Raw genomic sequence first — 12,319 nt, 5'->3', positions numbered from 1 at the left:
GGAAGAGACTCCTGCTTCAAGTTTGTGGGTGTGGGGAGAACTCACCAGTTGCTTTTTCATGAGCTGGATGTTTGCCAACAAAGAGACACAATGCCCTCAATTTTAAAATAGTAGCCCTGCCAGGGCCTCCGCCCCAGAGAGCCTGATGTAATGGTGTTGTTGAGGATGCAGGTGTCTGTGCCCAGGAGCACCTGAGGTCAGCCAGGACCAAGCTATGTTCCGTCATTCTCCTGTGCACCCTTACCCCCTACGCATGCACATATGGCTTAGGAAGACTTGGTAAGCTGATTAGATGGGACATGAGAGGAATGGACAGAGCTGTCACTATGCTTCATGGTCATTATGACCAAGGCAGAGGGCTCTGAAGTGTCTCCATTTTATGGGGGTAAAAACTGAGCTCACAGGAGGTGAAAGGCTGGTAGGAAGGGCTGGATTCAGGTCTCCAGGGGTTGCAGAAGGTCTCCCTTAAGCTGTCCTGCCTGCCACTCTCAGTGGGGATAGCTGTTGGGATTCCTGTGCACACTGTGATCCCACCCGGATTCCAAGTTAAAGACAACTAAAGGTCCTCATAATCTCACACATGACATGCAGATGCTAGTCTGAATTGACTGCTCATTCCTAGCCCTTTCTTTAGCTGCGCTTTAGGTTTTAGAAGGTGGACATTTGAATGCACACACCTAGGATTCCTTCTGCTGCTTAAACAATGAGCATTGTGCAGCGGGGAAGGCTGAGGCCATTAGACACTGCTGGAGGCAAAGGCAGGGCTTAGAAGGCTGACGTCATTAGTGTGTATTAATGACCCCCATCAGCCCCTTTCTGCATTCTCTGCTTAGAGATCTTGCCTTCTCTGGCTTGATTCTCAAATGCCTCCTGAACTTGATTGTCTTTTGTATCCTGATTTCTGTTTCCAGTGTCCCTAGATTTTGTCTATTTCTTATTCTCAACTTAGAGAAATTTTAACAATAAAATGTCACCACCACCACCAATGTCATGTGTTTCAGTCAGCACCGTAACTCCAAAGAATGGAAATGGATTAGAGAATAAGGTCCAATCACCCTTCCCATGAATCAGATTGTTTCAGGTATCAGAGATCCTCTGTCCACTTGTTGATCAATGATTTGTGTAGACACAGGTGGAGCAAATAGTTGGTAGTTTATTTTTAACTTGAATCGTCGCAAACACTTTTCCATGTCATTAAAGCATTTCACAAATTATTATGTTTTGAAGAGTGTATTCGGAAATGTTTGTTAAGTTCTCTGTTGTTGAAAATTAAAGTTCGTAATAGCCGATTGCTGTCACACCTGCGGGTGCTATAAACATCTGTGTGTGTGTGTGTGTGTGTGTGTGTGTGTGATTTTTCTTTTCGTGGAAAACGTTTTGGGCAGACTCTCAGCAGAAAGATCATTAAGCCAAAGCACAAAGTTTTGGAACTCTGGACACACATTGCCAAATTGCTTTCCAGTAGGGTTGTTTCGGCTGCCTCCATGAGCTGGGTGGACCTGCCAGCTTCACCAGAATGCCATCCATGCTGGGTATTAGCTTAAAAACTTTACTTCAATAGAAATGGCCTCTTGTTAGCTTTATATATTTGTTATCCTTAGCAAGGCCCGGGTTTTCCTTCATCCGGTTGTTTCCAGCTCTTTGGCGCTGCTCCAGCACATTCATTACTTTCCATGTAAATGAACACCTTTCAGATAAACCTGCTCGTACGGCAGCTTCACCTAAACTAAGCGTGCTTTGACCCTGGGCTCTGTGCACCGCTCCGCATGTGGATGAGCGAGGTTTCGACTCCTCGTAGCACGAAGCCCTGGAAATCACCACACTCAGCCTTAGCCCTGGACTTAGGCCTGGTGCTTGTCCTCCTGGAGCTTATGAAGAAGGCGCAGCACTTCTTCAGAAAAGCTTTGATACACATCCTTAGCCTATTTTTGGGCTTCCTAACTAAAGAAGAAAAGTCCCCTGTGTCTCTTCTCAGTTTTCCTGCAGGTTGTTTGTGTTTCTAGGTGCCTTTCTCTGGTTTCTTCTTGCAGCCCCTTCACCACATCCCGTGGGGTTGTGGCTTCTCCAGCACCTCGCGTCTCTGGCACCTGCCGCCCCGCGCTTGTTCTCCGCCTCTCACTCTCCTCCTTGGGAATCTGAGTTCTTTCAAAGATGCCCAAATGGATTTTAAAGAGCTTTGATGTCCCTAAGGAAAGCAGAATGTGCTTGGATTTGTGCAAAAGCTTCCATGGCACTGGGTCGGAAATATAGGATGGGAATTGGAATTTCAACTTAAGAGTTGCAGAGTCCTGGGGTTCAAAGAGCCCCAGAGATCATCTCTGTCTGTCTTCCTCAGGCGGGACAGTGTGCTAGCGGTGATTGCTGCTGTTCACACCCTCCCTGAGATGGGAAACTTGTCTTTCTTGTTAAATAAAATCATAACTGACAGAATTTATCTTCTTTACTAAAAATAGGATTTCTATTACAAAGGACGTGGGGACAGCAAGAGGGATTTAGGAATGGCCTCGTTGGAGTGGTTCGCAACCCTCGCTCTTCACAGTATTTGTTCACCTCTGCCTGTCTGGATCATGCTCCTGGAAACTCATCTTGCCCATGTGTCACTAGGGACAAAATAGCTGCCTTTCAGAATCAGTGATCATGTGGAGAACCCTTCCAGGGCTACGCACTGAGGAAGTCAGGCCAAGTGGCTCTGCGCAGTGACTTCGCTGGGCCTGATCTCTTCGGTGCCCACTGCTTGGGCTTCCTTCCTTTGCTCAGGCTGATGCCTCAGCCGACAGCTGACCTGGGGTCACTGCAAAGCATTTGCACTTGAAAGGTCATTTTCTTCTCTCCTTCCTGCCTTAGGGAAGTCATGTGGCAGTGTAGACCCTACTTTGGGGACAATTTGAGACCTGAAGGTGACTTTGGACAGGGTCTGACAGTCACATGGGCACTGTGATTCCTTGCTGTGGAAGGGCTGATTCTCTTCCTCTGTCTTACTTCCCTCTGTCCTGGTGTTCCTTAACCTGAGGTTTTCCTCCTGCCTCTTCAGCCTCAGAAGCCATGGCCATGTGGGCCCCTGGCCTGATCTCTGGCCAGCTCAGCCCAGCTTGGCACTGTGGCTCTGAGGAGGGCACTTTGTCCTTAGGGAAGTGTACCACCCTCTGCCTAGCTTTGGACCCTGCCTCCCCTTGATCGCTGTTGCTCTTTTTGTAGGCATTATGGCTTCCTTTGAATGCTTAGCCACTGTACCTAGAGCCCAGAAGCCAGAAGTCCCAGCATGTTAGGCCTTGGCTTGGGTGTACCTGCTGTGGTGGGACGGTCAAGATGTCCCTTGCCTGCCTCTGACCCACTGTATCAGCTGCCATGATTTCCCGGTAAGCATTTATTCTACTGAGCTGTCTCCCTGGCCCAAGTTGCCGTGATTTTCTTGCTGTCTGCAGCCTTCAGTTTTTTCTTCAGCAAAGTGGCAGGATGAACACGCAAAGTTTTTGTGAGAAGCCTGCAACCTAGGATTTTGGCGATTTTGGGTGTTTGGCTTAGGTCCCAAGGATCTTAGGAGCCTGCTCTGGGAGATGCCTACACTTCGCTCATGTCATGGAAGAGGCCAGCGCTCAGAGAGGTACGCTGCACTCTGGGCGCTTCAGGTTGCACAGGAAGGAAGTGGTGGAGCCTCTGGTCTAGGGCAGGTAGCTTGCAGCAGAGCCTGTCCGCTCCCACGCCGAGCTTCCCTGCTTTCCTGTGATATGTGACTGACCTTCCGGCTGGTGCTCAGGGCTCGGCCTGCCCTAGACTTTTGGTTCTTATCATCTCTGCCTGCCAACTTCGGTGACTTACCTCAGCATTTGGCTTTCGAGGTGGTTCCAGCTCAGGGACATGGGATCAAAGGCCAGAGATGTCAGTAGTTTTTAGAACACCCCATATTACCTAATAAACAGCCCCAGTGACGTCACCCGCTCCACCGTTCTCTCGGGTAAGCATCGTCACACCTTTGCCAGTGCCCTCGTTGTTCGTTATGTGCACAAGCCCAGCTTTGCTCTGCCACCCCTTTCCTCTGTGTGCCCATCTCAGCATTTCCTCAGGAGTGGAGATGCTGGCTGGGTTCAGTGGCTCTGAATGACTGTGGCGCTGGGGTGCACACATTTCCGGCAGAGAGGTGGATGTCACCGTCTATGGTTCTCCAGGGATGGCTCTGCTTCTACGGTTGTCTTCCCAGAGTGCAGCCTCTAAGCACCTCCCAAGGTGACCACTGCTTTGGGAGCCTGGTGGGCAGGCTGTATGAAGCAGCTGTGACAACACAAGGGGACTCTCACGTTGCTTCTGAGGCGTGAGTGTTCAGCTGTCACTTGCCTCAGTGGATCCACAAGCCTGCTGACTTCCTGTCAGTGTAAGATCAAGTCTCCCCTCCTCCTGTTACGTTCAGTACCCCCGTCAGCGCTGTCCATGGTCATGATCCCCACTCATCATGATGGATGCTTCCCTCACTTTCCACCTCAGGGCTATCACAGTGATGGGGTCTTGTTTACCTGGTTCCTGAGGAGCAGAGTGAAGACTCAGTTTGTAAGCAGTGGCCTCTTTTGTGCCTTCCTCTGTTCTCTCCCTTTTTTCAAGCCGGTGGTCACAATTCACCCCTTGAAAGAAGTTCTTCGTGAGTTGCTTCATTGTCATTGTCATCGTAAATGTTTCTGGAAAACTGTGACAACTTACAAAAATTAATAATACAACAAATCATTGTTATCCTTGCCTTATTGGTAGCAGCTGTGGGTGTTACTTCCTTGTTCAACAAATGTGTGGATCCTTCTATTCCTTTGTCCGTGCAGCCGGCATCTAATCACCCAAGAGAAGTTAACGTTTTCTCCTGTATTAGGTGCTGTAAAGATAAGGTATTCTCTACCTCAACAGTGTGAGAATCACGCACGCTTCCAGAGCAGCCTCGGTGCTTGTACACTATTTAAAGCTGTTGCTCACAGCCTAGACTTTTAAGTTTAGGCTTCAGCATTTCGGTCTGTATGGTACTCCAAGGATGCATTTCTGCCTGCGGACGTTGTTCATCGTACTGGTCCAGGAGCCCGCATGCTGGCGGCACATGCTCTGTGTGTCCATTGTAAGAGCCGTCCTGGTACATGCTGGGTGCCCTGGGAAGCCGATGTCGATATATACATTAGCGAGCGGGATATTTATTATGGGATGCCTTTGTGATCAACAGCTGTGAACCTGGAGGAGAGGAAATCGGGATTGGACAGAAGGACAAGTGGAGCTGTGACAGAGTCCAACCAAGGACAACTCCCAGAACTAGGCTGACCTTTGGCAGTTGTCCTGCGTTGGCGTGGGGGTGGGGGTTGTCACTGTGTTCACAGATTTGCCCGGAGAGGTGCTCATCTTGGAGCAAGGTAATGCTGTTCAGTGACAGCCATCTCCAGAGAGGCTGTTACCTTTACTTTAATGGCTGGGTGGATAAATATCTGCCCCGTTCCCATTTTGTTCCCTGTGCTCAGTGCACAACAAGCACCCAGGATTTGAGGGAATGAACTCCCGGAGCTGGATGGAAGTGGTGTGGGAAATTCATTCACCAAGTATTGACTGTTTTGGCAAAGATCCCTTGAGCTTGCATTACACGTCAGGCAATATTTTTGCTCTTACACTTTAGAGGTTTTGAGGTGGGTGGTGGTTCGACATTGGCTTCCTGGAAGAGGCAGCTTTCATTCTGGGGGTGCGACTTCCTGGACCACAGGTTTGGGGCCACCTTTGGGCCCAGGGTGTCCTTGCTGTTTAGAAGAAGGTTTATTGAGATGAGGAAGTGAACAGGCATGGGATGCTTTCCCAGGGAGGGGAATCGCCACCCCGGCCCACCTGTCAGCGCACCTGTCGCCGTGGGAAACTCCGTGCTGCACTTGCGCTTGCTGAGGTCTGAACTCCCAAGAGCCTGGAACTTCCCCGGGCTCACTGACTTTACATCACTTGAGTAACTGGAGAGTGGAACTAAGTGGAAACACCTCTATATTTTTCTTCTCTGAGTCACTGAAAACTACAACCCAGCATATACAGAACCACTGAACTTTTTTCCCCCCGTATGTAAATTTACTGTCATCTCAGTTCAGGAAGTAGAAACTGCACAGTGAGGGTGAGATGAACTCAGTGAAGCTTAGCTCTGAGCAACGTAAGATTGCCCAGTTCAGCCTTCTTCCTTTGCAAGAGACCCGGTGGGGAAAGGACCGGCCAAGGTTCCCAGCAAGTGTGGAGCAGGACACTGGGTGTGGCACTCTGAGAAGCCCTTGCCTGGGTTCTGGACCCCTCCTCCCAGCACAGGGAGCTGCCTCTCCTGTGCGGTGGGCTGTGTTTATCTGCACGAGTCACCAGCATGATCAGAAAGGATTTTACCGAAAGCGATGGCTTTGATGTTCTGGGTGACAAGACCCAGCGTGTCAGTGGGGTTGGGGTGGGGTTCGGGGTGGGGGTGGGGCAGTGGAGCTGCTCGCCTTGGCGGCGGCTGAGTCATTTACAGTGGGAGGATGTTTATGAGTGAAAGTATAGTGCGAACGTAGGTACAAAAAGGAAAGTTTGAGGTACAGACCGGTTAGTGACATGCTCCCAGAGGCTCTAGGAAAGTCTCCTGGGAGGTCACCCCCAGGAAGCTGCGTGCTTCCCATGCTTGCCGCATCTTCTTTTCCATGGGGAGCTTCACATAGCACCTTATGGCTCCGAAAGCACCCATTACCTCCTCTGGTCCTCACCATTCTGTCCTTGGGCCTTGTAAGGCATGTGATGCGAAAAAGGAGTCCCTGCCATGGTCCTGTCCTGGGGTTGTCACAAGGGAAGCCCTTGCACACACCCTTTGCAGCTGGATTGTGGCCATCGGGGTTGCCTGGGGCTGGGATTTTGCGATGGCTTTCACCACATGCTGGAGGTTAAGGGACGTTCAGACTGGCTCCTAGCTGTGAGACCTCACCACCCTCCCCCTGGAGGTGTCATGCACGGTGCTGTGGCTCCTGGGCTTCAATCTAGAGACGTGGTAGCGAGCCTGTGGCACACACCGCAGCAGGCTGTCTGCGTTTTTAAAGGCTCTAGGAGGTTTCCCATTCCTGGTCTAACTTTTCAGCTATAGAAAACAGGAGCATCTGCAGTGACGGCCAGGCAGCAGCCTCCCACAGCTCAGGACTCACATTGCCTCGTGCCCACAGCAGGCCCAGGCAGCAGCCAGGCTGATCTCTTGTTCCTCTTGTGTATTCTAGACAATCCAAATTGAGCGTTTTGAGTAGATACCTTAGTTTTCTGTTGCTATAATGAAATACTGGAGACTGGGTGATTTATACAGGGAAAGAAGTTTATTTGGACTCCGAGGTCTAGGTCTGCAAGTCCAGGGTCAGGCAGCTGCCTCTCTTGAGGGCATCAAATCATAATGGAAGTCAGAAAGGCAGGCACAAGCGCGGCTCTCCTCGCTCTGTAACCGCCGGCACTTTCTGGTAAGTAGAACAGTCCCATGAATGCAAGCAAGAACTCCCTTGTCATTGTGAGAATTAATTTAGTCAAGGGAGAAAAGAGTTGTCCCTCTCAAGAACCCAATAACAGCCCGCTTCTCACCACCACCACACTGGAACCATATTTCACCCTGGGTTCCAGGGGACACATCATACCAAGATCACAGCGGTGAGTCACCCAAGAGACACAAGCTCCGGAAGGGATAAAGGGTGTTGAGTGGAACCGACTGCTCGTATCTGTCCCCTACTCCTCCTTCCCTTCCTAATGACATGGTTGAGGCCAGCTTGTTGTGTCTTCTTCCAGAGATTGTGTGTGAGTGTGTGTGTGTGTGTGTGTGTGTGTGTGTGTGCACACGTGCTGAAAACATGTACCGGCCGGTACTGAGTGCCTGCTGTAGATAGTGCTGCCCTAGGTCCTGGCGGGAGTGTGAGGTGTGACGGAGAAGTGTGATGTGCTCAACTAAAAGGAAATTCTTACAGTAAAAGGTGTTGGCATGAATCCCCCACCTCACCACTGCTCACTTCACCCATAACCTGCCGTGCTTGCCACACTCGGAAGCACTTCTAGAAATGCTCTGTAGTGAGCGCCTGCACTTCCTGTGATGCGGCTGCCTTGGGTTGTAAGCGTTTGGCTTTCCTGGACATTTTGGCCTTGAGGAAGAGCCAGGGGTTATGCTGTGCCAGATCTGCTGAGTCAGATGGATAGGGCATACCACAATTTGTGCAGATTGCTTTTAGCACCAGCATTCACTCAATTTTTTTTTTTTTTTTTTTAATGCGGAACTGGGGACTGAACTCAGGCCCTTGCACTTGCCAGGGAAGCGCTTATTCCACTGAGCCATCTCCCCAGCCCATTCACTCAATTTTTGATCCTGTCTTTTAAAGACACTCACAATAGTGGACTTCCAGAGCTGTGTCCAAAAGCAGCAAGAACAATGGGAAAGATGTGTTCAGACCGAGGGGCAGTACCTTCAGGTGGCAATGCGTCTTTTGCTGTGATAAAAATTTTAACCTTAAGCAGTCGTTCTATATTTTAATCGTCTTTGGACACAAAGCAGGGAAACGTGGGCTGGGCTCCCCTGCTGTCTGCAGCGGCTACAGGTCTGGTCTGGGCACCTGCAGTTGCTCTGGCCTCAGCGAACCCTGCTGAGTAACCTGAGGCCAAATCGCAGCTCGCCGCTTCGCCAGCCTGCTTGGCAGCAGGAATGTGTCGTGAGTCCCGGTTGCTCATCCTGCAAGCCTGGCCGTGGGCGCTATTCGAGGCAGGAGCATCCATTATTTCTTTTTGTTAGAGGGACAGGACAGTGGTTTATTTTAATTTCAGTTTTATCTTGGCTGTTTTTTCATGCAATAAATCTTACCATTTGTAAATGAGATTAACATGAATTTTGCTAGAAAAGTGTTTATTTTCTTGGCTTGTTTGATAGGATGCTACAAAGAACTGCTGCAGCTCCAGGTTCCCCAGTTGTTAGTACACACACATGTACACACACACACACACACACGTGCATATACACACACACACACAAATTTTTTGGCTCATTTGAGAATAGTGCATTCCTACATATTTATTTTTTTATGTTTTTGCAGTACCAGGGATTGAACCTTGAATCAGGACCTTGTGCTTGCCAGGCAAGAACTTATTCCATTGAGCTATCTCCCCAGCCCACATCCCTAAATATTTAGAGGCTGTTTCTTAAGTGCAATGGCATTCTTTTATGTAAAAGATAAAACAATCATTAGGTAATTGTCAAACTCAGGAAATACAGCTACAGTGATGTTTTCTGAGTCCATGGGCCACACATGATTTCATCAGCTGTCCCAATCATGTCCTATTGGACGTTTCCTCCCCGATTTGATATTGTCATTCATTCAGTGACTCTATAGCTTGCCTGTACCTCCTAAGAGGTCATTAACTACCCTCTTTTTCCTCTTACTAGTCCAAGTTCATGGCACATAATGAATGCAGCTGTTGTGGGGAGCTGGCACATTCATGGGCACTCCGTGGGCCTTTTCCTTCCCCTCGCGTCCTAGCCACTCTCCTCCCATCCCTAGGGCCGCTTCCCATGGCTGAAGGTCTGCTTCTCTGCTTCCCATAGTCTTGTAGTTTGTTCTATAAATTACTTACATTTTGGGTTTTTCACACAGGACAAAGCATGTGCTATCAAAACTTCTGTGCCACACTTATTTTGCTCAGCATTGGAGTCTCAAGTTGCATCTGTCCTACAAATAACTCAGATTCATCCTTCCTGTGGTTTTTCACTGTTCTTGGCCTTGACATTGTTGAAAGACTCAGGCAAGTTGTTTTGTAGACTATTTCTCTGTTTGCATTGGAATTTTCTTTGTAGAAAGCTCTGCCGTACCATGTATTTCGCGATATTCCAAATACCCCTCTATGGTCTCCTGTCGCGGGTGGTCTCAAGCCATCTTGTAGATGAGGAAACCGAGGCGTAAAAGGTGTAAACTTGTTGGTGGTCACATGTGAGGGAGCTATCAGAGGTGGAATTCAAATGCAGGGCTGTTTTGAAATCAAATCTGCCAGATCATAGGAACAGATGACAGTAGTTAGACCTTGGGGACAGCGAAGTGTCCAAGCACCTGCTCCTGCCAGATGTTGTGCTGAGCCTTCCACCTGCTCTGTGCTGTGACCCCGATCCAAAGAGGCAGCTGCTCTTTCTACCCTGCTTTGCAGACGCTGCCCTGAGTGGTCCAGTAGTCTGCCCACAGGGACGCAGTTCTGAGCTGGCAGGAGCAGCTCTGGGCCTAGCAGCCTGTGTCCTCAGCCTGTACCTGTGGCCCCTGGAAGGATCCAGGTTGGTTGTGCTCCATAAAGGAGGCCGTGCTAGGCTGACCCTAGTGGAAAGGCCCAGGAGGGTCTGTGTCTGTCCCCTTTCTGGGATTGTTTCCAGAGAAGTTAACATTCCAGGGGCTTGCTGGGGAAAGTGGGCCCATTCTGTGTGGTCTGCAGCTGCCACAGCTGCTGCAGTCTGGCACCGTGGTCTGTCTGCGAGCACAGTGGTGCTTGGGCCATTTCCAGCTCAGAATCTCTATGCTGTTGCTTACTGTACTTACGCTTTCCTGCCACGAGGCCAAGGTTCCCTGCCTGTGAGGTGCCTGGTACCTGCTGCCGTCTGCATGCCCAGCTGGCCCCAGGCCTGGGAGTGTCCAGGTAGCATTTGAGCGTGGCTGCCCTTGGTGTCCCGGAGCATGAAGCTGCCTTGCTGGGGCTGCTTTGGTGCTGTGCCTTGTACCTGGGCCTGCTCACCTTGCTAGTATTAACCCTTCTTTCTCTTGGGGCCTTGCTCATGTAGCCCAGCCAGGGTGCCACTCACTTCTGCTTGGAGAAGGGCAGGTAACCAGGCCCTGCCTAAGGGTGTAGGGAGAGAAGCAGAGGACCTGTGACTGGGCCTGGGGCCAGCCACCCCTCTCCTCTTACCTCCTGTTGGCCTTGGATCTGCCTGTGATGGCCACTTCAGTTCCTCAGATGGCAGAGTTCCGCAACAGTCTGTTATAATCCTAAGTAACCTCAGGGAAGCTCAGTGTCCCTGAGGGGTCCACAGCTGGCTTGCCCAGGCCAGAAATGGCTGTCTGTCAAGCACAGGGTAAGTGAATGTCCCCACCCTAGGAGCAGTGTAATGGGACACATGGTGGGAGGGTCTGGCGGGTCTGCTCACACCCTGGCCAGGCCTCCCTCCTCACCCCATCTTCTCTTTTGCTGGGGTTGGTGGGAGTCTGAGCAGGTTCCCTCACACAGACCAAGTGAGTCTTGGTACCTGAGGTGTGTCAGTCTCCTTGCCCCTGGCTCCTCTCTGAGGGCAGGAGGTTTGGGGTGTTGAAGAACACAGGGCCTTGAATGCCTTGCCCCAGGCTGTGAGCCTCCAGCCAGTCCAGAGCTCTCCTAAGTGCTTTGGCTCCTGGGAGAAACTTAGACACTTCAGTTCCTTAAATTTCCAGGGATCATTGCTCCTTGGATGTACTTAAAAACATTTAATTAAAGACATTAATCATTTTGGCTGCCTTGGAAGAATTCTTTCTTCTGCAAGAGCCAGCGCTCTGTGTTTTTGCCATCCCCTGACCCTGGTACAAGGAGGAGGGAGAGCCTGTTAGCAAATGCACAGTTAAGACCCCATTTAGAGCTTGCTGCCAGAAGTTTCTGCATCCATAACATGGAGATGGTAGTTGGACCTCTGTCCTGACCTCCCGAAGTTGCTGTGGGTATCCGGTGGGGTCCTGCAGGAGTTCTTATCAAGGCATCCTCTCCAGTGCATGCCCAGAGAGAGGTGCTTCACTTGGGATGGACTTCACATTCTCCAGCACCTCATAGTTTGCAGAGCCTCTCCTTCACGTGTGCTGTTGGCTCATCTGGCCAGCATGCCCCGAGACAGGGGAATGCTGGATCTTATCTGCGTCCCAGATGCGTCAGCTGACAATCCAGGGAGCGAGGCACGGTGGTGCATGCTTGGCATCCTAATAGCGTGGGAGGCTGAGGCAGGAAGACAAGAATCACAAGTTAGAGCCCAGTCTGTTTTTTTTTTTTTTTCCAAAATTTTATTGATAAACAGCAATGAGACAGTTTCAAATCAAATCCGAAGTACAGAGTCAACAAATAACACAATGCATATATTCTTCTTAGTGGTTAATTGCAGTACAAGATGCGGACTTGAGATCCTATTTACAAACACCATTAGAACAAATCATTCTATTCATGAAGAGAATACAACTATATATCTATCCTAACCACTTTGAATACACAGATACAAAACGGACATTCATCCGTATACCCCATTTTTTTCTAAGTTCCGTTATTGAATATTATAGGTGTGTAAACTCAGCAAAATATTCTAAAAGAGACAAGTAGCCCATAA

The 12,319-nt window shown here is 49.9% G+C and overlaps 2 long non-coding RNA genes across 2 annotated transcripts in view; one reads left to right on the top strand and one right to left on the bottom strand.

Moving 5' to 3' along the window:
• The window catches only part of LOC111817568, a 10,038-nt gene extending 6,178 nt beyond the window's left edge, over window positions 1–3,860 (bottom strand). Inside the window, exon 1 of the long non-coding RNA XR_002821733.1 lies at window positions 3,817–3,860. This is a non-coding gene — a long non-coding RNA (uncharacterized LOC111817568). The remainder of the gene's footprint in view (window positions 1–3,816) is intronic.
• LOC111817566 overlaps window positions 1–12,319 on the top strand; it is a 231,052-nt gene that overhangs the window by 140,408 nt on the left and 78,325 nt on the right. The gene's annotated exons all lie outside the window — the stretch shown is intronic.

Source organism: Octodon degus, unplaced genomic scaffold, assembly GCF_000260255.1.
Source record: "Octodon degus isolate 3935 unplaced genomic scaffold, OctDeg1.0 scaffold00062, whole genome shotgun sequence".
In the NCBI taxonomy this organism is placed as follows: Eukaryota; Metazoa; Chordata; class Mammalia; order Rodentia; family Octodontidae; genus Octodon; species Octodon degus.
Note: the sequence above shows the minus strand (reverse complement) of the source record. Positions and strands in the feature narration are given on the sequence as shown.